The sequence below is a fragment of the Carica papaya genome, chromosome 8 (genome assembly GCF_054855325.1).
Source record: "Carica papaya isolate Zhongbai chromosome 8, ASM5485532v1, whole genome shotgun sequence".
NCBI lineage: Eukaryota > Viridiplantae > Streptophyta > Magnoliopsida > Brassicales > Caricaceae > Carica > Carica papaya.
In genome coordinates, this window is record NC_142316.1 from 17,435,606 (window position 1) to 17,458,269 (window position 22,664).

The following is a 22,664-nucleotide window of genomic DNA, read 5'->3' on the forward strand; positions in this document are numbered from 1 at the left end:
AGGGAGTGTATGTATTTTCAGCACGAAATGGAACAGGTGCGATTATACCAGCATTAATGCAACGGATTCTATCAGAACTCCGTAGGTAAGGGTGCTTGGGCGAGAGTAGTACTAGCATGGGTTACCTCCTGCGAAGTCCTTATATTTCACCCATTTTCTTGTGAAGTTCTCGTGTCGCACAAATTTTTTTTCAGACGGGTCGTTCGACGTTACGCGCGTCTGGAACTTGGGTCCGCTGGTTTATACGCAAATGTGAGTCAACAAGCAGGGGCATTTTAATCGATATTAGAACGAGAATGAGAGGTGAAGTGTGAACGCACAAGGAAACAAATGACGGGAGGGGGAAGAAAGGAGAAGGAGTGTATGTATTTGCAGCGCGAAATTAAACAGGTGCGATCATACCAGCACTAAAGCTCCGGATCCCATCAGAACTCCGCAGTTAAGTGTGCTTGGGCGAGGGTAGTACTCGGATGGGTGACCACTTGGGAAGCCGTCGTGTTGCACCAATTTTTTTTCGGATGGATTGTTCGACGTTACTCGCGAATGGAATTATAAACCGCTGGTTCATTTGCAAAGGTGAGTCATGGTGCCAGGGAATATTACTTGATATTAGAACGAGAAAGAGAGATGCAGAGTGCACGAACAAGGAAACAAATGACGGGAGGGGGGATGGGAGGAGAAAGAGTGTTTGTATTTGCAGTGCAGAATGAAACATGAGGGATCATACCAGCACTAATTAAACGAGTTCTATCAGAACTCCGCAGTTAAGGGTGCTTGGGCAAGAAAAGTACTCGGATGGGTGACCTCCTGCGAAGTCCTTATATTTTACCCATTTTCTTGGGAGGTCGTCGTGTTGCACCCATCTTTTTGCAGATGATTCTTTCGACGTTACGCGCGACTTGATTTATGGTCCGCAGGTTTATTCCCAAATGTGAGTCACGGCGCCGTGGCTTTTTACTTGATATTAGAACGAGTACGGGAGGTGCAGTGCGTACGCACAAGGAAACAAATGATGGAAGGAGGAAGAAAAGAGAGGGAGTGTATGTATTTGAAGCGCAAAATTAAACAAGTTGCATCATACCAGCACTAATGCACTGGATCCCATCAGAACTCTGCAGTTAAGCGTGCTTGGGCGAGAGTAGTACTCGGATGGTTGACCTCTTGGGAAGTACTCGTATCGCAACAATTTTTTTTCAGACGGGTCGTTCGACGTTACGCGCGACTGGAACTAGGGTCCACTGGTTTATTCGCAAATGTGAGTCAAGAAGCAGGGGCATTTTAATCGATATTAGAACGAGAAGGAGAGATGCAGAGTGCACGCACAAGGAAACAAATGACGGGAGGGGGGATGGGAGGAGAAAGAGTGTATGTATTTGCAGTGCAGAATGAAACATGAGGGATCATACCAGCACTAATTCAACGAATTCTATCAGAACTCCGCAGTTAAGGGTGCTTGGGCAAGAAAAGTACTCGGATGGGTGACCTCCTGCGAAGTCCTTATATTTCACCCATTTTCTTGGGAGGTCCTCGTGTTGCACCCATCTTTTTGCAGATGATTCTTTCGACGTTACGCGCGACTTGATTTATGGTCCGCAGGTTTATTCGCAAATGTGAGTCACGGCACCGTGGCATTTTACTTGATATTAGAACGAGTACGGGACGTGCAGTGCGCACGCACAAGGAAACAAATGACGGGAGGTGGAAGAAAAGAGAAGGAGTGTATGTATTTGAAGCGCAAAATTAAACAAGTGGCATCATACCAGCACTAATGCACTGGATCCCATCAGAACTCTGCAGTTAAGTGTGCTTGGGCGAGAGTAGTACTCGGATGGTTGACCTCTTGGGAAGTCCTCGTATCGCAACAATTTTTTTTCAGATGGGTCGTTCGACGTTACGCGCGACTGGAACTATGGTCCGCTGGTTTATACGCAAATGTGAGTCAAGAATCAGGGGCATTTTAATCGATATTAAAACGAGAATGAGAGATGCAGTGTGAACGCACAAGGAAACAAATGATGGGAGGGGGGGAGGGAAGAAGGAGTGTATTTATTTTCAGCACGAAATTAAACAGGTGCGGTCACACCAGCACAACTGCACCGGATCCCATCAGAACTCCGCAGTTAAGTGTGCTTTGGCGAAAGTAGTACAATGATGGGTTACCTCCTGGGAAGTTCTCATGTTGCACCCATTTTCTTTTTTTCAGATGTGCCGTTCGACGTTACGCGCGAATAAACCTTCGGACCAAAAATCAAGTCGCGCGTAACGTCGAAAGAATCATCTGCAAAAAGATGGGTGCAACACGAGGTCCTCCCAAGAAAATGGGTGCAACACGAGGACTTCCGAAGTGGTCACCCATCCGAGTACTACTCTCGCCCAAGCACCCTTAACTGCGGAGTTCTGATAGAATCTGTTGCATTAGTGCTGGTATGATCCCTCATGTTTCATTCTGCACTGCAAATACATACACTCTTTCTCTTTCCATCCTTTTTCCCGTCATTCGTTTCCTTGTGCGTGCACTCTACATCTCTCTTTCTCATTCTAATATCAAGTAATATGCCCCTGCACCGTGACTCACCTTTGCAAATGAACCAGCGGTCTATAATTCCATTCGCGCGTAACGTCGAGAAACCCATCCGAAAAAAAATAGGTGCAACACGAGGGCTTCCCAAGTGGTCACCCATCCGAGTACTACTCTCGCCCAAGCAAACTTAACTGCGGAATTCTGATGGGATCCGGGGCTTTAGTGCTGGTAAGATCGCACCTGTTTAAATTCGCACTGCAAATACATACACTCCTTCTCCTTCCCTCCCCCTCCCATCAATTGTTTCCTTGTTCGTTCACACTGCACCTCTCCTTCTCGTTCTAATATCGATTAAAATGCCCCTGCTTCTTGACTCACATTTGCGTATAAACCAGCGGACCCTAATTCCAGTCGCGCGTAACGTTGAACGACCAGTCTGAAAAAAAATTGGTGCGACACGAGGACTTCCTAGGAGGTCACCCATCCGAGTACTACTCTCGCCCAAGCACACTTAACTGCGGACTTCTGAAGGGATCCGGCGCATTAGTGCTGGTATGATCGCACCCCTTTAATTCCGCGCTGCAAATACATAAACTCCTTCTCCTTTCTTCCCCCTCCCGTCATTTGTTTCCTTGTGCGTGCGCACTACACCTCCCGTGCTCGTTCTAATATCAAGTAAAATGCTAAAGTGTCGTGACTCAAATTTGCGAATAAACCTGAGGACCATAATTCAAGTCGCGCGTATCGTCGAAAGAATCATCTGCAAAAAAATGGGTGCAACACGAGGACTTCCTAAGAAAATGGGTGAAATTTAAGGACTTCGCAGGAGGTCACCCATCCTAGTGCTACTCTCGCCCAAGCACCCTTAACTTGCGGAGTTCTGATAGAATCCGTTGCATTCGTGCTGGTATGATTGCTCATGTTTCATTCTGCGCTGCAAATACATACACTTTTTCTCCTTCCATCCCCCCTCCCGTCATTTGTTTCCTTGTGTGTGCACTCTGCATCTCTCCTTCTCGTTCTAATATCGATTAAAATGTCCCTGCTTCTTGACTCACATTTGCGTATAAACCAGTGGACCCTAGTTCTAGTCGCGCGTAACGTCGAACGACCCGTCTGAAAAAAAAATTAATGCGACACGAGGACTTCCAAGGAGGTCACCCATCCAAGTACTACTCTCCCCCAAGCACACTTAACTGCGGAGTTCTAATGGGATCCGGTGCATTAGTGCTGGTATGATCGCACCTGTTTAATTTCGCGCTGCAAATACATATACTCCTTCTCCTTTCTTCCCCCTCCCGTCATTTGTTTCCTTGTGCGTGCACTCTGCATCTCTCTTTATCGTTCTAATATCCAGTAATATGCCCCGGCACCGTGACTCACCTTTGCAAATGAACCAGCAGTTTATAATTCCATTCGCGCGTAATGTCGAAAAACCCATCCGAAAAAAATAGGTGCAACACGAGGGTTTCCCAGGTGGTCACCCATCCGAGTACTACTCTCGCCCAAGCACACTTAACTGCGGAGTTCTGATGGGATCCGGGGCTTTAGTGCTGCTATGATCGCACATCTTTAATTTTGCGCTGCAAATACATACACTCCTCCATTCTTCCCCCTCCCGTCATTTGTTTCCTTATGCGTTCACACTATACCTCTCATTCTCGTTCTAATATCGATTAAAATGCCCCTGATTCTTGACTCACATTTGCGTATAAACCAGTGGACCATAGTTCCAGTCGCGCGTAACGTCGAGCGACCCATCTGAAAAAAAATTATTGCGATACGAGGACTTCCCAAGAGGTCATCCATCCAAGGACTACTCTCGCCCAAGCACGCTTAACTGCAGAGTTCTGATGGGATCCAGTGCATTAGTGCTGGTATGATGCCACTTGTTTAATTTTGCGCTTCAAATACATACACTCCTTCTTTTTTCTTCCTCCTCCCGTCATTTGTTTCCTTGTGCGTGCGCACTGCACCTCCCGTACTCGTTCTAATATCAAGTAAAATGCCACGGTGCCGTGACTCACATTTACGAATAAACCTGCGGACCATAAATCAAGTCGCGCGTAGCGTCGAAAGAATCATATCCAAAAAGATGGGTGCAACACGAGGACCTCCTAAGAAAATGGGTGAAATATAAGGACTTCGCAGGATGTCACCCATTCGAGTACTTTTTTCGCCCAAGCACCCTTAACTGCGGAGTTTTGATAGAATCTGTTGCATTATTGCTCGTATGATCCCTCATGTTTCTTTCTGCACTGTAAATACATTCACTCTCTCTCCACCCATCCCCCCTCCCGTAATTTGTTTCCTTGTGCGTGCACTCTGCATCTCTCTTTCTCGTTCTAATATCAAGTAATATGCTCCGGCACCATGACTCACCTTTGCAAATGAACCAGCGGTTTATAATTCCATTCGCGTGTAACGTCGAACAACCCATCCAAAACAAAATAGGTGCAACACGAGGGCTTCCCAGGTGGTCACCCATCCGAGTACTACTCTCGCCCAAGCACATTTAACTGCGGAGTTCTGATGGGATCCGGGGCTTTAGTGCTGCTATGATCGCACCTCTTTAATTCCACGCTGCAAATACATACACTCCTCCTTTCTTCCCCCTCCCGTCATTTGTTTCCTTGTGCGTTCACACTTCACCTCTCATTCTCGTTCTAATATCGATTAAAATGCCCTTGCTTCTTGACTCACATTTACGTATAAACCAGCGGACCCTAGTTCCAGATGCGCGTAACGTCGAACGACGAGTCTGAAAAAAAATTTGTGCGACACGAGGACTTCCCAGGAGGTCAACCATCCGAGTACTAATCTCGCCCAAGTACACTTAACTGCGGAGTTCTGATGGGATCCTTGGCTTTAGTGCTGGTATGATCGCACCTGTTTAGTTTCGCGCTGCAAATACATACATTCCCTCTCTTTTCTTCCCCCTCCCGTCATTTGTTTCCTTGTGCGTGCGCGCTGCACCTCCCGTTCTCGTTCTAATATCAAGTAAAATGCTACAGCGCCGTGACTCACATTTGCGAATAAACCTGAGGACCATAATTCAAGTCGCGCGTAACGTCGAAAGAATCATCTGCAAAAAAATGGGTGCAACACGAGGACTTCACAAGAAAATGGGTGAAATATAAGGACTTCGCAGGAGGTAATCCATGCTATTACTCCTCTCGCCCAAGAACCCTTACTTACGGAGTTCTGATAGAATCCGTTGCATTAGTGCTGGTATGATCGCACCTGTTTCATTCTGCGCTGCAAATACATACACATTTTCTCCTTCCCTCCCCCTCCCATCAATTGTTTCCTTGTGCATTCACATTGCAACTCTCCTTCTCGTTCTAATATCGATTAAGATGCCCCTGCTTCTTGACTCACATTTGCATATAAACTAGCAGACCCTAGTTCCAGTCACGCGTAACGTCGAACGACCCGTCTGAAAAAAAATTGGTACGACACGAGGACTTCCTAAGAGGTCACCCATCCGAGTACTACTCTCGCCTAAGCACACTTAACTGCGGAGTTCTGATGGGATTCGGTGCATTAGTGCTGGTATGATCGCACCCGTTTAATTCCGCGCTGCAAATACATAAACTCGTTCTCCTTTCTTCCCCCTCCCGTCATTTGTTTCCTTGTGCGTGCGCACTGTACCTCCCGTTCTCGTTCTAATATCAAGTAAAATGCTACGGTGCCGTGACTCACATTTGCGAATAAACCTGAGGACCATAATTCAAGTCGTGCGTATCGTCGAAAGAATCATCTGCAAAAAAAATGGTTGCAACACGAGGACTTCCTAAGAAAATGGGTGAAATATAAGGACTTCGCAGGAGGTCACCCATCCTAGTGCTACTCTCGCCCAAGCACCCTTAACTTGCGCATTTATGATAGAATCTGTTGCATTCATGTTGGTATGATTACTCATGTTTCATTCTGCGCTGCAAATACATACACTTTTTCTCCCTCCATCCCCCCTCCCGTCATTTGTTTCCTTGTGCGTGCACTCTGCAACTCTCCTTCTCGTTCTAATATCGATTAAAATGCCCCTGCTTCTTGACTCACATTTGCGTATAAACCAGTGGACCCTAGTTCTAGTCGCACGTAACGTCGAGCGACCCGTCTGAAAAAAAAATTACTGCGGCACGAGGACTTCCCAAGAGGTCACCCATCCGAGTAATACTCTCGCCCAAGCACACTTAACTGCAGAGTTCTGATGGGATCCGGTGCATTAGTGCTGGTATGATCGCACCTGTTTAATTTTGCGCTGCAAATACATAAACTCTTTCTCCTTTCTTCCCCCTCCCGTCATTTGTTTCCTTGTGCGTGCGCACTGCACCTCTCGTTGTCGTTCAAATATAATGTAAAATGCCACGGCGCCGTGACTCACATTTGCGAATAAATCTGCGGACCATAATTAAAGTCGCGCGTAATGTCGAACGGCACATTTGAAAAAAAAAAAATGGGTGCAACACGAGAACTTCCCAGGAGGTAACCCATCATTGTACTACTTTCGCTAAAGCACACTTAACTGTGGAGTTCTGATGGGATCCGGTGCATTTGTGCTGGTGTGACCGCACCTGTTTAATTTCGTGCTGAAAATACATACACTCCTTCTTCCCTCCCCCCCTCCCATCATTTATTTCCTTGTGCGTTCACACTGCAGCTCTCATTCTCGTTCTAATATCGATTAAAATGCCCCTGATTCTTGACTCACATTTGCGTATAAACCAGCTGACCATAGTTCCAGTCGCGCGTAACGTCGAACGACCCATCTGAAAAAAAAATTGTTGCGATACGAGGACTTCCCAAGAGGTCATCCATCCGAGTACTACTCTCGCCCAAGCACGCTTAACTGCAGAGTACTGATGGGATCCAGTGCATTAGTGCTGGCATGATGCCACTTGTTTAATTTCGCACTGTAAATACATAAACTTCTTCTCCTTTCTTCCCCCTCCCGTCAATTGTTTCCTTGTGCGTGCGCACTGTACCTCCCGTACTCGTTCTAATATCAAGTAAAATGCCACGGCGCCGTGACTCACATTTGCGAATAAACTTGCGGACCATTAATCAAGTCGCGCGTAACGTCGAAAGAATCATCTGCAAAAAGATGGGTGCAACACGAGGACCTCCCAAGAAAATGAGTGAAATATAAGGACTTCGCAGGAGGTCACCCATCCTAGTACTTTTCTCGCCCAAGCACCCTTAACTGCGGAGTTCTGATAGAATCCGTTGCATTAGTGCTGGTATGATCGCACCCCTTTAATTCCGCGCTGCAAATACATAAACTCCTTCTCCTTTCTTCCCCCTCCCGTCATTTGTTTCCTTGTGCGTGCGCACTACACCTCCCGTGCTCGTTCTAATATCAAGTAAAATGCTAAGGTGTCGTGACTTACATTTGCGAATAAACCTGAGGACCATAATTCAAGTCGTGCGTATCGTCGAAAGAATCATCTGCAAAAAAATGGGTGCAACACGAGGACTTCACAAGAAAATGGGTGAAATATAAAGACTTCGCAGGAGGTAACCCATGCTAGTACTACTCTCGCCCAAGCACCCTTACCTACGGAGTTCTAATAGAATCCGTTGCATTAGTGCTGGTATGATCGCACCTGTTTCATTTCGTGCTCAAAATACATACACTCTTTCTTCCCTCCCCCCCTCCCATCATTTGTTTCCTTGTGCGTTCACACTGCACCTCTCCTTCTCGTTCTAATATCGATTAAAATGTCCCTGATTCTTGACTCACATTTGCGTATAAACCAGCGGACCATAGTTCCAGTCGCGCGTAACGTCGAACGACCCATCTGAAAAAAAATTGTTGCGATACGAGGACTTCCCAAGAGGTCAACCATCCGAGTACTACTCTCGCCCAAGCACACTTAACTGCAGAGTTCTGATGGGATCCAGTGCATTAGTGCTGGTATGATGCCACTTGTTTAATTTTGCGCTTCAAATACATACACTCCTTCTCTTTTCTTCCACCTCCCGTCATTTGTTTCCTTGTGCGTGCGCACTGCACCTCCCGTACTCGTTCTAATATCAAGTAAAATGCCACGGTGCCGTGACTCACATTTGCGAATAAACCTGCGGACCATAAATCAAGTCGCGCGTATCATCGAAAGAATCATCTACAAAAAAATGGGTGCAACACGAGGACTTCACAAGAAAATGGGTGAAATATAAGGACTTCGCAGGAGGTAACCCATGCTAGTACTACTCTCGCCCAAGCACCCTTACTTACGGAGTTCTGATAGAATCCGTTGCATTAGTGCTGGTATGATCGCACCTGTTTCATTTCGTGCGGAAAATACATACACTCCTTCTCCTTTCTTCCCCCTCCCGTCATTTGTTTCCTTGTGCGTGCGCACTGCACCTCTCGTTCTCGTTCAAATATCAAGTAAAATGCCACAGCGCTGTGACTCACATTTGCGAATAAATCTGCGGACCATAATTAAAGTCGCGCGTAACGTCGAACGGCACATCTGTTTAATTTTGCACTGCAAATACATAAACTCATTCCCCTTTCTTCCCCCTCCCGTCATTTGTTTCCTTGTGCGTGCGCACTGCACATCCCGTTCTCGTTCTAATATCAAGTAAAATGCTACAGCGCCGTGAATCACATTTGCGAATAAACCTGAGGACCATAATTCAAGTCGCGCGTAATGTTGAAAGAATCATCTGCAAAAAAGTGGGTGCAACACGAGGACTTCACAAGAAAATGGGTGAAATATAAGGACTTCGCAGGAGGTAACCCATGCTAGTAGTACTCTCGCCCAAGCACCCTTACCTACGGAGTTCTGATAGAATCCGTTGAATTAGTGCTGGTATGATCGCACCTGTTTCTCCTTCTCCTTCTCTCCCCCTCCCATAAATTGTTTCCTTGTGCGTTCACACTGCACCTCTCCTTCTCGTTCTAATATCGATTAAAATGCCCCTGCTTCTTGACTCACATTTGCGTATAAACCAGCGGACCCTAGTTCCAGTCGCGCGTAACGTCGAACGACCCATCTGAAAAAAAATTAGTGCGACACGAGGACTTCCCAAGAGGTCACCCATCCGAGTACTACTCTCGCCCAAGCACACTTAACTGCGGAGGTGCGATCGTAACAGTACTAATGCACCGGATCCCATCAGAACTCCGCAGTGAATTGTGCTTAGGCGAGATTAGTACTCGGATGGGTGACCTCCTGGGAAGTCCTCGTGTCGCACTAATTTTTTTTCAGACGGGTCGTTCGATGGTAGGCGTGTCTGGAACTAGGGTCCGCTGGTTTATAAGCAAATGTGAGTCAAGAAGTAGGGGCATTTTAATCGATATTAGAACGAGAATGAGAGGTGAAGTGTGAACGCACAAGGAAACAAATGACGGGAGGGGGAAGAAAGGAGAAGGAGTGTATGCATTAGCAGCGCGAAATTAAACAGGTGCGATCATACCAGCACTAATGCAACGGATTCTATCAGAACTCCGTAGGTAAGGGTGCTTGGGCGAGAGTAGTACTAGCATGGGTTACCTCCTGCGAAGTCCTTATATTTCACCCATTTTCTTGTGAAGTCCTCGTGTTGCACCCATTTTTTTGCAGATGATTCTTTCGACGTTACGCGCGACTTGAATTATGGTCCTCAGGTTTATTCGCAAATGTGAGTCCCGGCGCTGTAGCATTTTACTTGATATTAGAACGAGAACGGGAGGTGCAGTGTGCACGCACAAGGAAACAAATGACGAGGGGGGGAAGAAAGGGGATGAGTTTATGTATTTGCAGCGCAAAATTAAACAGGTGCGATCATACCAGCACTAATGCACCGGATCCCATCAGAACTCCGCAGTGAAGTGTGCTTGGGCAAGATTAGTACTCGGATGGGTGACCTCTTGGGAAGTCCTCGTGTCGCACCAATTGTTTTTCAGATGGGTCGTTCGACGTTACGCGCGACTGGAACTAGGGTTCGCTGGTTTAAACGCAAATGTGAGTCAAGAAGCAGGGGCATTTTAATCGATATTAGAACGAGAATGAGAGGTGAAGTGTGAACGCACAAGGAAACAAATGACCGGACGGGGAGGAAAGGAGATGGAGTGTATGTATTTGCAGCGCGAAATTAAATAGGTGCGATCATACCAGCACTAAAGCCCCGGATCCCATCAGAACTCCGCAGTTAAGTGTGCTTGGGCGAGAGTAGTACTCGGATGGGTGACCACTTGGGAAGCCCTCGTGTTTCACCTATTTTTTCGGATGGGTTGTTCGACGTTACGCGCGAATGGAATTATAAACCGCTGGTTCATTTGCAAAGGTGAGTCACGATGCCAGGGCATACTACTTGATATTAGAACGAGAGAGAGAGATGCAGAGCGCACGCACAAGGAAACATATGACGGGAGGGGGAAGAAAGGAGAAGGAGTTTATGTATTTGCAGCGCGGAATTAAACGAATGCGATCATACCACCACTAATGCACCGGATCCCATCATAACTCCGCAGTTAAGTGTGTTTGGGCGAGAGTAGTACTCGGATGGGTGACCTCCTGGGAAGTCCTCGTGTATGTATTTGCAGTGCAGAATGAAACATGAGGGATCATACCAGCACTAATGCAATAGATTCTATCAGTACTCCGCAGTTAAGGGTGCTTAGGCGAGAAAAGTACTCGGATGGGTGACCTCCTGCGAAGTCCTTATATTTCACCCATTTTCTTGGGAGGTCCTCGTGTTGCACCCATCTTTTTGCAGATGATTCTTTCGACGTTACGCGCGACTTGATTTATGGTTCGCAGGTTTATTCGCAAATGTGAGTCACGGCGCTGTGGCATTTTACTTGATATTAGAATGAGTAAGGGAGGTGCAGTGCGCACGCACATGGAAACAAATGACGGGATGAGGAAGAAAAGAGAAGGAGTGTATGTATTTGAAGCGCAAAATTAAACAAGTGGCATCATACCAGCACTAATGCACTGGATCCCATTAGAACTCTGCAGTTAAGTGTGCTTGGGCGAGAGTAGTACTCGGATGGTTGACCTTTTGGGAAGTCCTCGTATCGCAATAATTTTTTTTCAGATGGGTCGTTCGACGTTACGCGCGACTGGAACTATGGTCTGCTGGTTTATACGCAAATGTGAGTCAAGAATCAAGGGCATTTTAATCGATATTAGAACGAGAAGAAGAGGTGCAGTGTAAACGCACAAGGAAACAAATGATAGGAGGGCGGGAGGGAATAAGGAGTGTATGTATTTTCAGCACGAAATTAAACAGGTGCAGTCACACTAGCACAAATGCACCGGATCCCACCAGAACTCTGCAGTTAAGTGTGCTTTGGCGAAAGTAGTACAATGATGGGTTACCTCCTGGGAAGTTCTCGTGTTGCACCCATTTTCTATTTTTCAAATGTGCCGTTCGACGTTACGCGCGACTTTAATTATGGTCCTCAGGTTTATTCGCAAATGTGAGTCACGGCACCGTAGCATTTTACTTGATATTGGAACGAGCACGGGAAGTTCTCGTGTCGCACCAATTTTTTTTCAGACGGGTCGTTCGACGTTACGCGCGTCTGGAACTAGGGTCCGCTGGTTTATATGCAAATGTGAGTCAAGAAGCAGGGGCATTTTAATCGATATTAGAACGAGAACGAGATGTGAAGTGTGAACGCACAAGGAAACAAATGACGGGAGGGGGAAGAAAGGAGAAGGAGTGTATGTATTTGCAGCACAAAATTAAACAGGTGCGATCATACCAGCACTAAAGCTCCGGATCCCATCAGAACTCCGCAGTTAAGTGTGCTTGGGCAAGAGTAGTACTCGGATGGGTGACCACCTGGGAAGCCCTCGTGTTGCACCTACATATTTTCGGATGGGTTGTTCAACGTTATGCGCGAATGGAATTATAAACCGCTGGTACAATTGCAAAGGTGAGTCACGGTGCCGGGGCATATTACTTGAAATTAGAACGAGAAAGAGAGATGCAGAGTGCACGCACAAGGAAACAAATGACGGGAGGGGGGATAGAAGGAGACAGAGTGTATGTATTTGCAGTGCAGAATGATACATGAGGGATCATACCAGCACTAATGCAACGGATTCTATCAGAACTCCGCAGTTAAGGGTGCTTGGGCGAGAAATGTACTCGGATTGGTGACCTCCTGCGAAGTCCTTATATTTCACCCATTTTCTTGGGAGGTCCTCATGTTGCACCCATCTTTTTGCAGATGATTCTTTTGACGTTACGCGCGACTTGATTTATGGTCCACAGGTTTATTCGCAAATGTGAGTCACGGCGCCGTGGCATTTTACTTGATATTAGAACGAGAACGGGAGGTGCAGTGCGCACGCAAAAGGAAACAAATGACGGGAGGAGGAAGAAAAGAGAAGGAGTGTATGTATTTGAAGCGCAAAATTAAACAAGTGGCATCATACCAGCACTAATGCACTCGATCCCATCAGAACTCTGCAGTTAAGTGTGCTTGGGCGAGAGTAGTACTCGGATGCGTGACCTCTTGGGAAGTCCTCGTATCGCAACAATTTTTTTTCAGATGTGTCGTTCAACGTTACGCGCTACTGGAACTATGGTCTGCTGGTTTATACGCAAATGTGAGTCAAGAATCAGGGGCATTTTAATCGATATTAGAACGAGAAGGAGAGGTGCAGTGTGAACGCACAAGGAAACAAATGATGGGAGGGGGGAGGGAAGAAGGAGTGTATGTATTTTCAGCACGAAATTAAACAGGTGCGGTCACACCAGCACAAAAGCACCGGATCCCATCAGAACTCCGCAGTTAAGTGTGCTTTGGCGAAAGTAGTTCAATGATGGGTTACCTCATGGGAAGTTCTCATATTGCACCCATTTTTTTTTTTCTGACGTGCCGTTCGACGTTATGCGCGACTTAATTTATGGTCTGCAGGTTTATTCGCAAATGTGAGTCACGGCGCCGTGGCATTTTACTTAGATATTAGAACAAGTACGGAAGGTGCAGTGCGCTCGCACAAGGAAACAAATGACGGGAGGAGGAAGAAAAGATTAGGAGTGTATGTATTTGAAGCGCAAAATTAAACAAGTGGCATCATACCAGCACTAATGCACTGGATCCCATCAGAACTCTGCAGTTTAGTGTGCTTGGGCAAGAGTAGTACTCGGATGGGTGACTTCTTGAGAAGTCCTCGTATCACAACAATTTTTTTTCAGATAGGTCGTTCGACATTACGCGCGATTGGAACTATGTTCCGCTGGTTTATACGCAAATGTGAGTCAAGAATCAGGGGCATTTTAATCGATATTAGAACGAGAAGGAGAGGTGCAATGTGAACGCAAAAGGAAACAAATGATGGGAGGGCGGGAGGGAAGAAGAAGTGTATGTATTTTCACCACGAAATTAAACAGGTGAGGTAACACCAGCACAAATGCACCGGATCCCATCAGAACTCTGCAGTTAAGTGTGCTTTGGCGAAAGTAGTACAATGATGGGTTACCTCCTGGGAAGTTCTCGTGTTGCACCCATTTTCTTTTCTTCAGATGTGTCGTTCGACGTTACGCGCGACTTTAATTATGGTCCGCAGATTTATTCGAATATGTGAGTCACGGCGCCGTGGCATTTTACTTGATATTAGAACGAGTACGGGAGGTGCAGTGCGCACGAACAAGGAAACAAATGTTGGGAGGAGGAAGAAAAGAGAAGGAGTGTATGTATTTGAAGCGCAAAATTAAACAAGTGGCATCATACCAGCACTAATGCACTGGATCCCATCAGAACTCTGCAGTTAAGTGTGCTTGGGCGAGAGTAGTACTCGGATGGGTGACCTCTTGGGAAGTCTTCGTATCGCAACAATTTTTTTTCAGATGGGTCATTCGACGTTACGCGCGACTGGAACTTTGGTCCGCTGGTTTAATGTGAGTCAAGAATCAGGGGCATTTTAATCGATATTATAACGAGGAGAGGTGCAGTGTGAACGCACAAGGAAACAAATGATGGGAGGGGGGGAGGGAAGAAGGAGTGTATGTATTTTCAGCACAAAATTAAACAGGTGCTGTCACACCAGCACAAATGCACCGGATCCATCAGAACTCCGCAGTTAAGTGTGCTTTGGCGAAAGTAGTACAATGATGGGTTACCTCTTGGGAAGTTCTCGTGTTGCACCCATTTTTTTTTTCAGATGTGCCGTTCGATGTTACGCGCAACTTTAATTATGGTCCGCAGATTTATTCCCAAATGTGAGTCACGGCGCCGTGGCATTTTACTTGATATTTGAACGAGAACGAGAGGTGCAGTGCGCACGCACAAGGAAACAAATGACGGGAAGGGGAAGAAAGGAGAAGGAGTTTATGTATTTACAGCGCAAAATTAAATAGTTGCCATCATACCAGTACTAATGCACCGGATCCCATTAGAACTCTGCAGTTAAGTGTGCTTGGGCGAGAGTAGTACTCAGATGGGTGACCTCCTTGGAAGTCCTCCTGACGCACTATTTTTTTTTTCAGACGGGTCATTCGACGTTACGCGTGAATGGAACTAGGGTACACTGGTTTATACGCAAATGTGAGTCAAGAAGCAGGGGCATTTTAATCGATATTAGAACGAGAAGGAGAGATGCAGAGTGCACACACAAGGAAACAAATGACGGGAGGGGGGATGGAGGGAGAAAAAGTGTATGTATTTGCAGTGCAGAATGAAACATGAGCAATCATACCAGCACACGTGCAACGGATTCTATTAGAACTCCGCAAGTTAAGGGTGCTTGGGCGAGAGTAGCACTAGGATGGGTGACCTCCTGCGAAGTCCTTATATTTCACCCATTTTCTTTGGAAGTCCTCGTGTTGCACACATTTTTTTGCAGATGATTCTTTCGACGATACCCGCGACTTGAATTATGGTCCTTAGGTTTATTCGCAAATGTGAGTCACGGCACCGTAGATTTTTTCTTGATATTAGAACGAGCACGGGAGGTGCAGTGCGCACGCACAAGGAAACAAATGACGGGAGGGGGAAAAAAGGGGAATGAGTTTATTTATTTGCAGCGCAAAATTAAACAGGTGCGATCATACCAGCACTAATGCACCGGATCACATCAGAACTCCGCAGTTATGTGTGCTCGGGCGAGATTTGTGCTCGGATGGGTGACCTCCTGCGAAGTCCTTATATTTCACCCATTTTCTTGGGAGGTCCTCGTGTTGCACCCATCTTTTTGCAGATGATTCTTTCGACGTTACGCGGGACTTGATTTATGGTCCGCAGGTTTATTCGCAAATGTGAGTCACGACACTGTGGCATTTTACTTGATATTAGAACGATTACGAGAGGTGCAGTGCGCACCTATAAGGAAACAAATGACGGGAGGAGGAAGAAAAGAGAAGGAGTGTATGTATTTGAAGCGCAAAATTAAACAAGTGGCATCATACCAGCACTAATGCACTGGATCCCATCAGAACTCTGCAGTTAAGGGTGCTTGGGCGAGAGTAGTGCTCGGATGGGTGACCTCTTGGAAGTCCTCGTGTCGCAACAATTTTTTTCAGATGGGTCGTTCGACGTTACGCGCGACTAGAACTATGGTCCGCTGGTTTATACGCAAATGTGAGTCAAGAAAAAGGGGCATTTTAATCGATATTAGAATGAGAAGGAGAGGTGCAGTGTGAACCCACAAGGAAAAAAATGATGGGAGGGCGGGAGGGAAGAAGGAGTGTATGTATTTTCAGCATGAAATTAAACAGGTGCGGTCACACCAGCACAAATGCACCGGATCCCATCAGAATTCCGCAGGTAAGTATGCTTTGGCGAAAGTAGTACAATGATGGGTTACCTCCTGGGAAGTTCTCGTGTTGCACCCATTTTCTTTTTTTCAGATGTGCCGTTCGACGTTACGCGCGACTTTAATTATGGTCCGCAGATTTATTTGCAAATGTGAGTCACGGCGCCGTAGAATTTTGCTTGATATTTGAACGAGAATGAGAGGTGCAGTGCGCACGCACAAGGAAGCAAATGACGGGAGGGGGAAGAAAGGAGAAGGAGTTTATGTATTTGCAGGCGAAATTAAACAGGTGCGATCATACCAGCACTAATGCACCGGATCCCATCAGAACTCCGCAGTTAAGTGTGCTTGGGCGAGAGTAGTACTCGGATGGGTGACCTCCTGGAAGTCCTTGTGTCGCACCAATTTTTTTTCAGACCGGTCGTTCGACGTTACGCACGTCTGGAATTAGGGTCCGCTGGTTTATACGCAAATGTGAGTCAAGAAGCAGGGGCATTTTAATTGATATTAGAACGAGAATGAGAGTTGAAGTGTGAACGAACAAGGAAACAAATGACAGGAAGGGGAAGAAAGGAGAAGGAGTGTATGTATTTGCAGCGTGATATTAAACAGGTGCGATCATACCAGCACTAAATATCCGGATCCCATCAGAACTCCGCAGTTATGTGTGCTTGGGCGGGAGTAGTACTCGGATGGGTGACCACTTGGGAAGCCCTCGTGTTGCACCAATTTTTTTTCGGATGGGTTGTTCGACGTCACTTGTGAATGGAATTATAAACTGCTGGTTCATTTGCAAAGGTGAGTCACAGTGCCGGGGAATATTACTTGATATTAGAACGAGAAAGAGAGATGCATAGTGCACGCACAAGGAAATAAAAGACGGGAGGGGGGATGGAAGGAGAAAGAGTGTATGTATTTGCAGTGCAGAATGAAACATGAGGGATCATACCAGCACTAATGCAATGGATTCTATCAGAACTCCGCAGTTAAGGGTGCTTGAGCGAGAAAAGTACTCGGATGGGTGACCTCCTGCGAAGTCCTTATATTTCACCCATTTTCTTGGGAGGTCCTCGTGTTGCACCCATCTTTTTGCAGATGATTCTTTCGACGTTACGCGCGACTTGATTTATGGTCCGCAGGTTTATTCGCAAATGTGAGTCATGGCACCGTGGCATTTTACTTGATATTAGAACGAGTAGGGGAGGTGTAGTGCGCACGCACAAGGAAACAAATGACAGGAGGAGGAAGAAAAGAGAAGGAGTGTATGTATTTGAAGCGCAAAATTAAACAAGTAGCATCATACCAGCACTAATGCACTGGATCCCATTAGAACTCTGCAGTTAAGTGTGCTTGGGCGAGAGTAGTACTCGGATGGGTGACCTCTTGGGAAGTCCTCGTATCGCAATAATATTTTTTCATATGGGTCGTTCGACGTTACGCGCGACTGGAACTATGGTCCGCTGGTTTATACGCAAATGTGAGTCAAGAATCAGGGGCATTTTAATCGATATTAGAACGAGAATGAGAGGTGCAGTGTGAACGCACAAGGAAACAAATGATGGGAGGGGGGGAGGGAAGAAGGAGTGTATGTTTTTTCAGCACAAAATTAAACAGGTGCGGTCACACCAGCACAAATGCACCGGATCCCATCAGAACTCCGCAGTTAACTGTGTTTTGGCGAAAGTAGTACAATGATGGGTTACCTCCTGGGAAGTTCTCGTGTTGCACCCATTTTTTTTTCCAGATGTGTCGTTCGACGTTACGCGCGACTTTAATTATGGTCCGCAGATTTATTCGCAAATGTGAGTCACGGCGCCGTGGTATTTTACTTGATATTTGAACGAGAACGAGAGGTGCAGTGCGCACGCACATGGAAACAAATGACGGGAGGGGGAAGAAAGGAGAAGGAGTTTATGTATTTGCAGGGCGAAATTAAACAGGTGCGATCATACCAGCACTAATGCACCGGATCCCATCAGAACTCTGCAGTTAAGTGTGCTTGGGCGAGAGTAGTACTCGGATGGGTGACCTCCTGGAAGTCCTTGTGTCGCACTAATTTTTTTTTTCAGACGGGTCGTTCGACGTTACGCGCGACTAGAACTAGGGTCCCCTGGTTTATACGCAAATGTGAGTCAAGAAGCAGGGGCATTTTAATCAATATTAGAACGAGAAGGAGAGATGTAGAGTGCACGCACAAGGAAACAAATGACGGGAGGGGGGATGGAGGGAGAAAAAGTGTATGTATTTGCAGCGCAGAATGAAACATGAGCAATCATACCAGCACCAATGCAACGGATTCTATCAGAACTCCGCAAGTTAAGGGTGCTTGGGCGAGTGTAGCACTGGGTTGGGTGACCTCCTGCGAAGTCCTTATATTTCACCCATTTTCTTAGGAAGTTCTCGTGTTGCACCCATTTTTTTGCAGATGATTCTTTCGACGATACGCGCGACTTGAATTATGGTCCTCAGGTTTATTCGCAAATGTGAGTCACGGCACCGTAGCATTTTACTTGATATTAGAACGAGCACGGGAGGTGCAGTGCGCACGCACAAGGAAACAAATGACGGGAGGGTGAAGAAAGGAGAAGGAGTTTATGTTTTTGCAGCGCAAAATTAAAAGGGTGCGATCATACCAGCACTAATGAACCAGATCCCATCAGAACTTCGCAGTTAAGTGCGCTTGGGCGAGAGTAGTACTCGGATGGGTGACCTCCTGGGAAGTTCTCATGTCGCACCAATTTTTTTTCAGACGGGTCGTTCGAGGTTACGCGCGACTGGATCTAAATGACGGGAGGGGGAAGAAAGGATAAGGAGTTTATGTATTTGCAGTGCAAAATTAAACAGGTGTGATCATACCAGCACTAATGCACCGGATCCCATCAGAACTCCGCAGGTAAGTGTGCTTGGGTGAGAGTAGTACTCGGATGGGTGACATCCTAGGAAGTCCACATGTCGCACTAATTTTTTTTTCAGACGGGTCGTTCGACGTTACGCACGACTGGAACTAGGGTCCACTGGTTTATACGCAAATGTGAGTCAAGAAGCAGGGGCATTTTAATCGATATTAGAACGAGAAGGAGAGATGCAGAGTGCACGCAAAAGGATACAAATGACGGGAGGGGGGATGGAGGGAAAAAAAAGTGTATGTATTTGCAGCGCAGAATGAAACATGAGCAATCATACCAGCACCAATGCAACGGATTCTATTAGAACTCCGCAAGTTAAGGGTTCTTGGGCGAGAGTAGCTCTAGGATGGGTGACCTCCTGCGAAGTCCTTATATTTCACCCATTTTCTTAGGAAGTCCTCGTGTTGCACCCATTTTTTTGCAGATGATTCTTTCGACGATACTCGCGACTTGAATTATGGTCCTCAGGTTTATTCGCAAATATGAGTCACGACACCGTAGCATTTTACTTGATATTAGAACGAGCACGGGAGGTGCAGTGCGCACGCACAAGGAAACAAATGACGGGAGGGGGAAGAAAGGAGAAGGAGTTTATGTTTTTGCAGCGCAGAATAAAATGGGTGCGATCATACCAGGACTAATGCACCGGATCCCATCAGAACTTCGCAGTGAAGTGCGCTTGGGCGAGAGTAGTACTCGGATGGGTGACCTCCTGGGAAGTCCTCGTGTCGCACTAATTTTTTTTTTAGACGGGTCGTTCGACGTTACGCGCGACGGGAACTGGGTTCCGCTGGTTTATACACAAATGTGAGTCAAGAAGCAGGGGCATTTTAATTGATATTAGAACGAGAAGGAGAGGTGCAGTGTGAACGCACAAGGAAACAATTGATGGGAGGGGGAGGAAAGAAGGAGTGTATGTATTTTCAGCACGAAATGAAACAAGTGCGATCATACCAGCATTAATGCAGCGGATTCTATCAGAACTCCGTAGGTAAGGGTGCTTCGGCGAGAGTAGTACTAGCATGGGTTACCTCCTGCGAAGTCCTTATATTTCACTCATTTTCTTGTGAAGTCCTCGTGTTGCACCCATTTTTTTGCAGATGATTCTTTCGACATTATGCGCGACTTGAATTATGGTCCTCAGGTTTATTCGTAAATGTGAGTCACGGCACCGTAGTATTTTACCTGATATTAGGATGAGCACGGGACGTGCAATGCGCACGCACAAGGAAACAAATGACGGGAGGTGGAAGAAAGGAGAAGGAGTTTATCTATTTGCAGCACGAAATTAAACGGGTGCGATCATACCAGCACTATTGCCCTGGATCCCATCAGTACTCCGCAGTTAAGTGTGCTTGGGCGAGAGTAGTACTCGGATGGGTGACCTCCTGGGAAGTCCTTGTGTTGCACCAATTTTTTTTCAGACGGGTCGTTCGACAATACGCGCGACTGGAACTATGGTCCGCTGGTTTATACGCAAATGAGGGTCAAGAATCAGGGGTATTTTAATCGATATTAGAACGAGAAGGAGAGGTGCAGTGTGAACGCACAAGGAAACAAATGATGGGAGGGGGGGAGGGAAGAAGGAGTGTATGTATTTTCAGCATGAAATTAAACAGGTGCGGTCATACTAGCACTAATGCATCAGATTCTATCAGAACTCCGTAGGTAAGGGTGCTTGGGCGAGAGTAGTACTAGCATGGGTTACCTCCTGCGAAGTCCTTATATTTCACCCATTTTCTTGTGAAGTCCTCGTGTTGCACCCATTTTTTTGCAGATGATTCTTTCAACGTTACGCGCGACTTGAATTATGGTCCTCAGGTTTATTCGCAAATGTGAGTCACGGTGCTGTAGCATTTTCTTGATATATGAACGAGAACGGGAGGTGCAGTGCGCACGCACAAGGAAACAAATGACGGGAGGGGGAAGAAAGGGGAATGAGTTTATGTATTTGCAGCGCAAAATTAAACAGGTGCGATCATACCAGCACTAATGCACCGGATCCCATCAGAACTCTGCAGTGAAGTTTGCTTGGGCGAGATTAGTATTCGGATGGGTTGTTCGACGTTACACGCGAATGGAATTATAAACCGCTGGTTTATTTGCAAAGGTGAGTCACGGTGCCGGGGCATATTACTTGATATTAGAACGAGAAAGAGAGATGCAGAGTGCACGCACAAGGAAACAAATGACGGGAGGGGGGATGGGAGGAGAAAGAGTGTATGTATTTGCAGTGCAGAATTAAACAGGTGCGATCATACCAGCACTAATGCAGCGGATTCTATCAGAACTCCGTAGGTAAGGGTGCTTGGGCGAGAGTAGTACTAGCATGGCTTACCTCCTGCGAAGTCCTTATATTTCACCCATTTTCTTGTAAAGTTCTCGTGTTGAACCTATTTTTTTGCAAATGATTCTTTCGATGTTACGCGCGACTTGAATTATGGTCCTCAGGTCTATTCGCAAATGTGAGTCACGGCACCGTAGTATTTTACTTGATATTAGAACGAGCACGGGAGGTGCAGTGCACACGCACAAGGAAACAAATGACGGGAGGGGGAAGAAAGGAGAAGGAGTTTATGTATTTGCAGTTCGAAATTAAACGGGTGCGATCATACCAGCACTAATGCACTGGATCCCATCAGAACTCGGCAGTTAAGTGTGCTTGGGTGAGAGTAGTACTCGGATGGGTGACCTCTTGGGAAGTCCTTGTGTTCAACCAATTTTTTTCAGACGGGTCGTTCGACGTTACGCGCGACTGGAACTATGGTCCGCTGGTTTATACGCAAATGTGAGTCAAGAATCAGGGGTATTTTAATCGATATTAGAAGGAGAAGGAGAGGTGCAGTGTGAACGCACAAGGAAACAAATGATGGGAGGGGGGGAGGGAAGAAGGAGTGTATGTATTTTCAGCACGAAATTAAACAGGTGCGGTCACACCAGCACAAATGCACCGGATCCCATTAGAACTCCGCAGTTAAGTGTGCTTTGGCGAAAGTAGTACAATGATGGGTTACCTCCTGGGAAGTTCTCGTGTTGCACCCATTTTCTTTTTTTCAGATGTGCCGTTCGACGTTACGCGCGACTTTAATTATGGTCCGCAGATTTATTCGCAAATATGAGTCACGGCGCCGTGGCATTTTACTTGATATTTGAACGAGCACGAGAGGTGCAGTGCGCACGCACAAGGAAAAAAACACGGGAGGGGGAAGAAAGGAGAAAGAGTTTATGTATTTGCAGCGCGAAATGAAACAGGTGCGATCATACTAGCACTAATGCAACGGATTCTATCAGAACTCCATAGGTAAGGGTGCTTGGGCGAGAGTAGTACTAGCATGGGTTACCTCCTGGGAAGTCCTTATATTTCACCCATTTTCTTGTGAAGTCCTCGTGTTGCACCCATTTTTTTGCAGATGATTCTTTCGACGTAACGCGCGACTTGAATTATGGTCCTCAGGTTTATTCGCAAATGTGAGTCACGGCGCTGTAGCATTTTACTTGATATTAGAACGAGAACGGGAGGTACAATGC

The 22,664-nt window shown here is 46.4% G+C and overlaps 6 non-coding genes and 37 pseudogenes across 6 annotated transcripts; 30 read left to right on the forward strand and 13 right to left on the reverse strand.

The window, feature by feature from the left end:
• Positions 1 to 388: 388 nt before the first annotated feature.
• Positions 389 to 507, forward strand: LOC148245577 (5S ribosomal RNA). Its single transcript, XR_015814931.1, has one exon. It is a non-coding gene; the product is annotated as a 5S ribosomal RNA (ribosomal RNA).
• Positions 508 to 1,068: 561 nt separating this feature from the next.
• On the forward strand, positions 1,069 to 1,186 carry LOC148245578 (5S ribosomal RNA; annotated as a pseudogene).
• Positions 1,187 to 1,747: 561 nt separating this feature from the next.
• LOC148245579 (5S ribosomal RNA) lies at positions 1,748 to 1,865 on the forward strand (annotated as a pseudogene).
• A 204-nt stretch (positions 1,866 to 2,069) lies between these two features.
• On the forward strand, positions 2,070 to 2,188 carry LOC148245580 (5S ribosomal RNA; annotated as a pseudogene).
• A 456-nt stretch (positions 2,189 to 2,644) lies between these two features.
• Positions 2,645 to 2,763, reverse strand: LOC148245581 (5S ribosomal RNA; annotated as a pseudogene).
• A 205-nt stretch (positions 2,764 to 2,968) lies between these two features.
• On the reverse strand, positions 2,969 to 3,087 carry LOC148245582 (5S ribosomal RNA; annotated as a pseudogene).
• A 562-nt stretch (positions 3,088 to 3,649) lies between these two features.
• LOC148245583 (5S ribosomal RNA) lies at positions 3,650 to 3,768 on the reverse strand (annotated as a pseudogene).
• Positions 3,769 to 3,972: 204 nt separating this feature from the next.
• On the reverse strand, positions 3,973 to 4,091 carry LOC148245584 (5S ribosomal RNA; annotated as a pseudogene).
• A 202-nt stretch (positions 4,092 to 4,293) lies between these two features.
• LOC148245585 (5S ribosomal RNA) lies at positions 4,294 to 4,411 on the reverse strand (annotated as a pseudogene).
• Positions 4,412 to 4,972: 561 nt separating this feature from the next.
• Positions 4,973 to 5,091, reverse strand: LOC148245586 (5S ribosomal RNA). The gene has a single exon (XR_015815096.1). It is a non-coding gene; the product is annotated as a 5S ribosomal RNA (ribosomal RNA).
• A 202-nt stretch (positions 5,092 to 5,293) lies between these two features.
• LOC148245587 (5S ribosomal RNA) lies at positions 5,294 to 5,412 on the reverse strand (annotated as a pseudogene).
• A 559-nt stretch (positions 5,413 to 5,971) lies between these two features.
• On the reverse strand, positions 5,972 to 6,090 carry LOC148245588 (5S ribosomal RNA; annotated as a pseudogene).
• Positions 6,091 to 6,653: 563 nt separating this feature from the next.
• Positions 6,654 to 6,772, reverse strand: LOC148245589 (5S ribosomal RNA; annotated as a pseudogene).
• Positions 6,773 to 6,981: 209 nt separating this feature from the next.
• On the reverse strand, positions 6,982 to 7,100 carry LOC148245590 (5S ribosomal RNA; annotated as a pseudogene).
• Positions 7,101 to 7,305: 205 nt separating this feature from the next.
• Positions 7,306 to 7,423, reverse strand: LOC148245591 (5S ribosomal RNA; annotated as a pseudogene).
• A 236-nt stretch (positions 7,424 to 7,659) lies between these two features.
• Positions 7,660 to 7,778, reverse strand: LOC148245592 (5S ribosomal RNA; annotated as a pseudogene).
• A 558-nt stretch (positions 7,779 to 8,336) lies between these two features.
• Positions 8,337 to 8,454, reverse strand: LOC148245593 (5S ribosomal RNA; annotated as a pseudogene).
• A 1,160-nt stretch (positions 8,455 to 9,614) lies between these two features.
• Positions 9,615 to 9,733, forward strand: LOC148245594 (5S ribosomal RNA; annotated as a pseudogene).
• Positions 9,734 to 10,291: 558 nt separating this feature from the next.
• LOC148245595 (5S ribosomal RNA) lies at positions 10,292 to 10,410 on the forward strand. Its single transcript, XR_015815397.1, has one exon. It is a non-coding gene; the product is annotated as a 5S ribosomal RNA (ribosomal RNA).
• Positions 10,411 to 10,615: 205 nt separating this feature from the next.
• LOC148245596 (5S ribosomal RNA) lies at positions 10,616 to 10,734 on the forward strand. The gene has a single exon (XR_015815251.1). It is a non-coding gene; the product is annotated as a 5S ribosomal RNA (ribosomal RNA).
• A 203-nt stretch (positions 10,735 to 10,937) lies between these two features.
• On the forward strand, positions 10,938 to 11,057 carry LOC148245597 (5S ribosomal RNA; annotated as a pseudogene).
• A 371-nt stretch (positions 11,058 to 11,428) lies between these two features.
• LOC148245598 (5S ribosomal RNA) lies at positions 11,429 to 11,546 on the forward strand (annotated as a pseudogene).
• A 204-nt stretch (positions 11,547 to 11,750) lies between these two features.
• On the forward strand, positions 11,751 to 11,869 carry LOC148245599 (5S ribosomal RNA; annotated as a pseudogene).
• Positions 11,870 to 12,216: 347 nt separating this feature from the next.
• On the forward strand, positions 12,217 to 12,335 carry LOC148245600 (5S ribosomal RNA). The gene has a single exon (XR_015814304.1). It is a non-coding gene; the product is annotated as a 5S ribosomal RNA (ribosomal RNA).
• A 561-nt stretch (positions 12,336 to 12,896) lies between these two features.
• On the forward strand, positions 12,897 to 13,014 carry LOC148245601 (5S ribosomal RNA; annotated as a pseudogene).
• Positions 13,015 to 13,217: 203 nt separating this feature from the next.
• Positions 13,218 to 13,336, forward strand: LOC148245602 (5S ribosomal RNA; annotated as a pseudogene).
• A 532-nt stretch (positions 13,337 to 13,868) lies between these two features.
• Positions 13,869 to 13,987, forward strand: LOC148245603 (5S ribosomal RNA; annotated as a pseudogene).
• Positions 13,988 to 14,197: 210 nt separating this feature from the next.
• On the forward strand, positions 14,198 to 14,315 carry LOC148245604 (5S ribosomal RNA; annotated as a pseudogene).
• A 194-nt stretch (positions 14,316 to 14,509) lies between these two features.
• Positions 14,510 to 14,627, forward strand: LOC148245605 (5S ribosomal RNA; annotated as a pseudogene).
• A 207-nt stretch (positions 14,628 to 14,834) lies between these two features.
• On the forward strand, positions 14,835 to 14,953 carry LOC148245606 (5S ribosomal RNA; annotated as a pseudogene).
• Positions 14,954 to 15,870: 917 nt separating this feature from the next.
• LOC148245607 (5S ribosomal RNA) lies at positions 15,871 to 15,987 on the forward strand (annotated as a pseudogene).
• A 203-nt stretch (positions 15,988 to 16,190) lies between these two features.
• LOC148245608 (5S ribosomal RNA) lies at positions 16,191 to 16,309 on the forward strand (annotated as a pseudogene).
• A 208-nt stretch (positions 16,310 to 16,517) lies between these two features.
• LOC148245609 (5S ribosomal RNA) lies at positions 16,518 to 16,635 on the forward strand. Its single transcript, XR_015814998.1, has one exon. It is a non-coding gene; the product is annotated as a 5S ribosomal RNA (ribosomal RNA).
• Positions 16,636 to 16,840: 205 nt separating this feature from the next.
• LOC148245610 (5S ribosomal RNA) lies at positions 16,841 to 16,959 on the forward strand (annotated as a pseudogene).
• A 561-nt stretch (positions 16,960 to 17,520) lies between these two features.
• On the forward strand, positions 17,521 to 17,638 carry LOC148245611 (5S ribosomal RNA; annotated as a pseudogene).
• A 204-nt stretch (positions 17,639 to 17,842) lies between these two features.
• Positions 17,843 to 17,961, forward strand: LOC148245612 (5S ribosomal RNA; annotated as a pseudogene).
• A 207-nt stretch (positions 17,962 to 18,168) lies between these two features.
• LOC148245613 (5S ribosomal RNA) lies at positions 18,169 to 18,286 on the forward strand (annotated as a pseudogene).
• Positions 18,287 to 18,849: 563 nt separating this feature from the next.
• LOC148245614 (5S ribosomal RNA) lies at positions 18,850 to 18,968 on the forward strand (annotated as a pseudogene).
• A 104-nt stretch (positions 18,969 to 19,072) lies between these two features.
• On the forward strand, positions 19,073 to 19,191 carry LOC148245615 (5S ribosomal RNA; annotated as a pseudogene).
• A 563-nt stretch (positions 19,192 to 19,754) lies between these two features.
• Positions 19,755 to 19,873, forward strand: LOC148245616 (5S ribosomal RNA; annotated as a pseudogene).
• Positions 19,874 to 20,430: 557 nt separating this feature from the next.
• Positions 20,431 to 20,549, forward strand: LOC148245617 (5S ribosomal RNA; annotated as a pseudogene).
• Positions 20,550 to 21,737: 1,188 nt separating this feature from the next.
• On the forward strand, positions 21,738 to 21,855 carry LOC148245618 (5S ribosomal RNA; annotated as a pseudogene).
• A 204-nt stretch (positions 21,856 to 22,059) lies between these two features.
• On the forward strand, positions 22,060 to 22,178 carry LOC148245619 (5S ribosomal RNA; annotated as a pseudogene).
• The last annotated feature ends 486 nt before the right edge of the window (positions 22,179 to 22,664 follow it).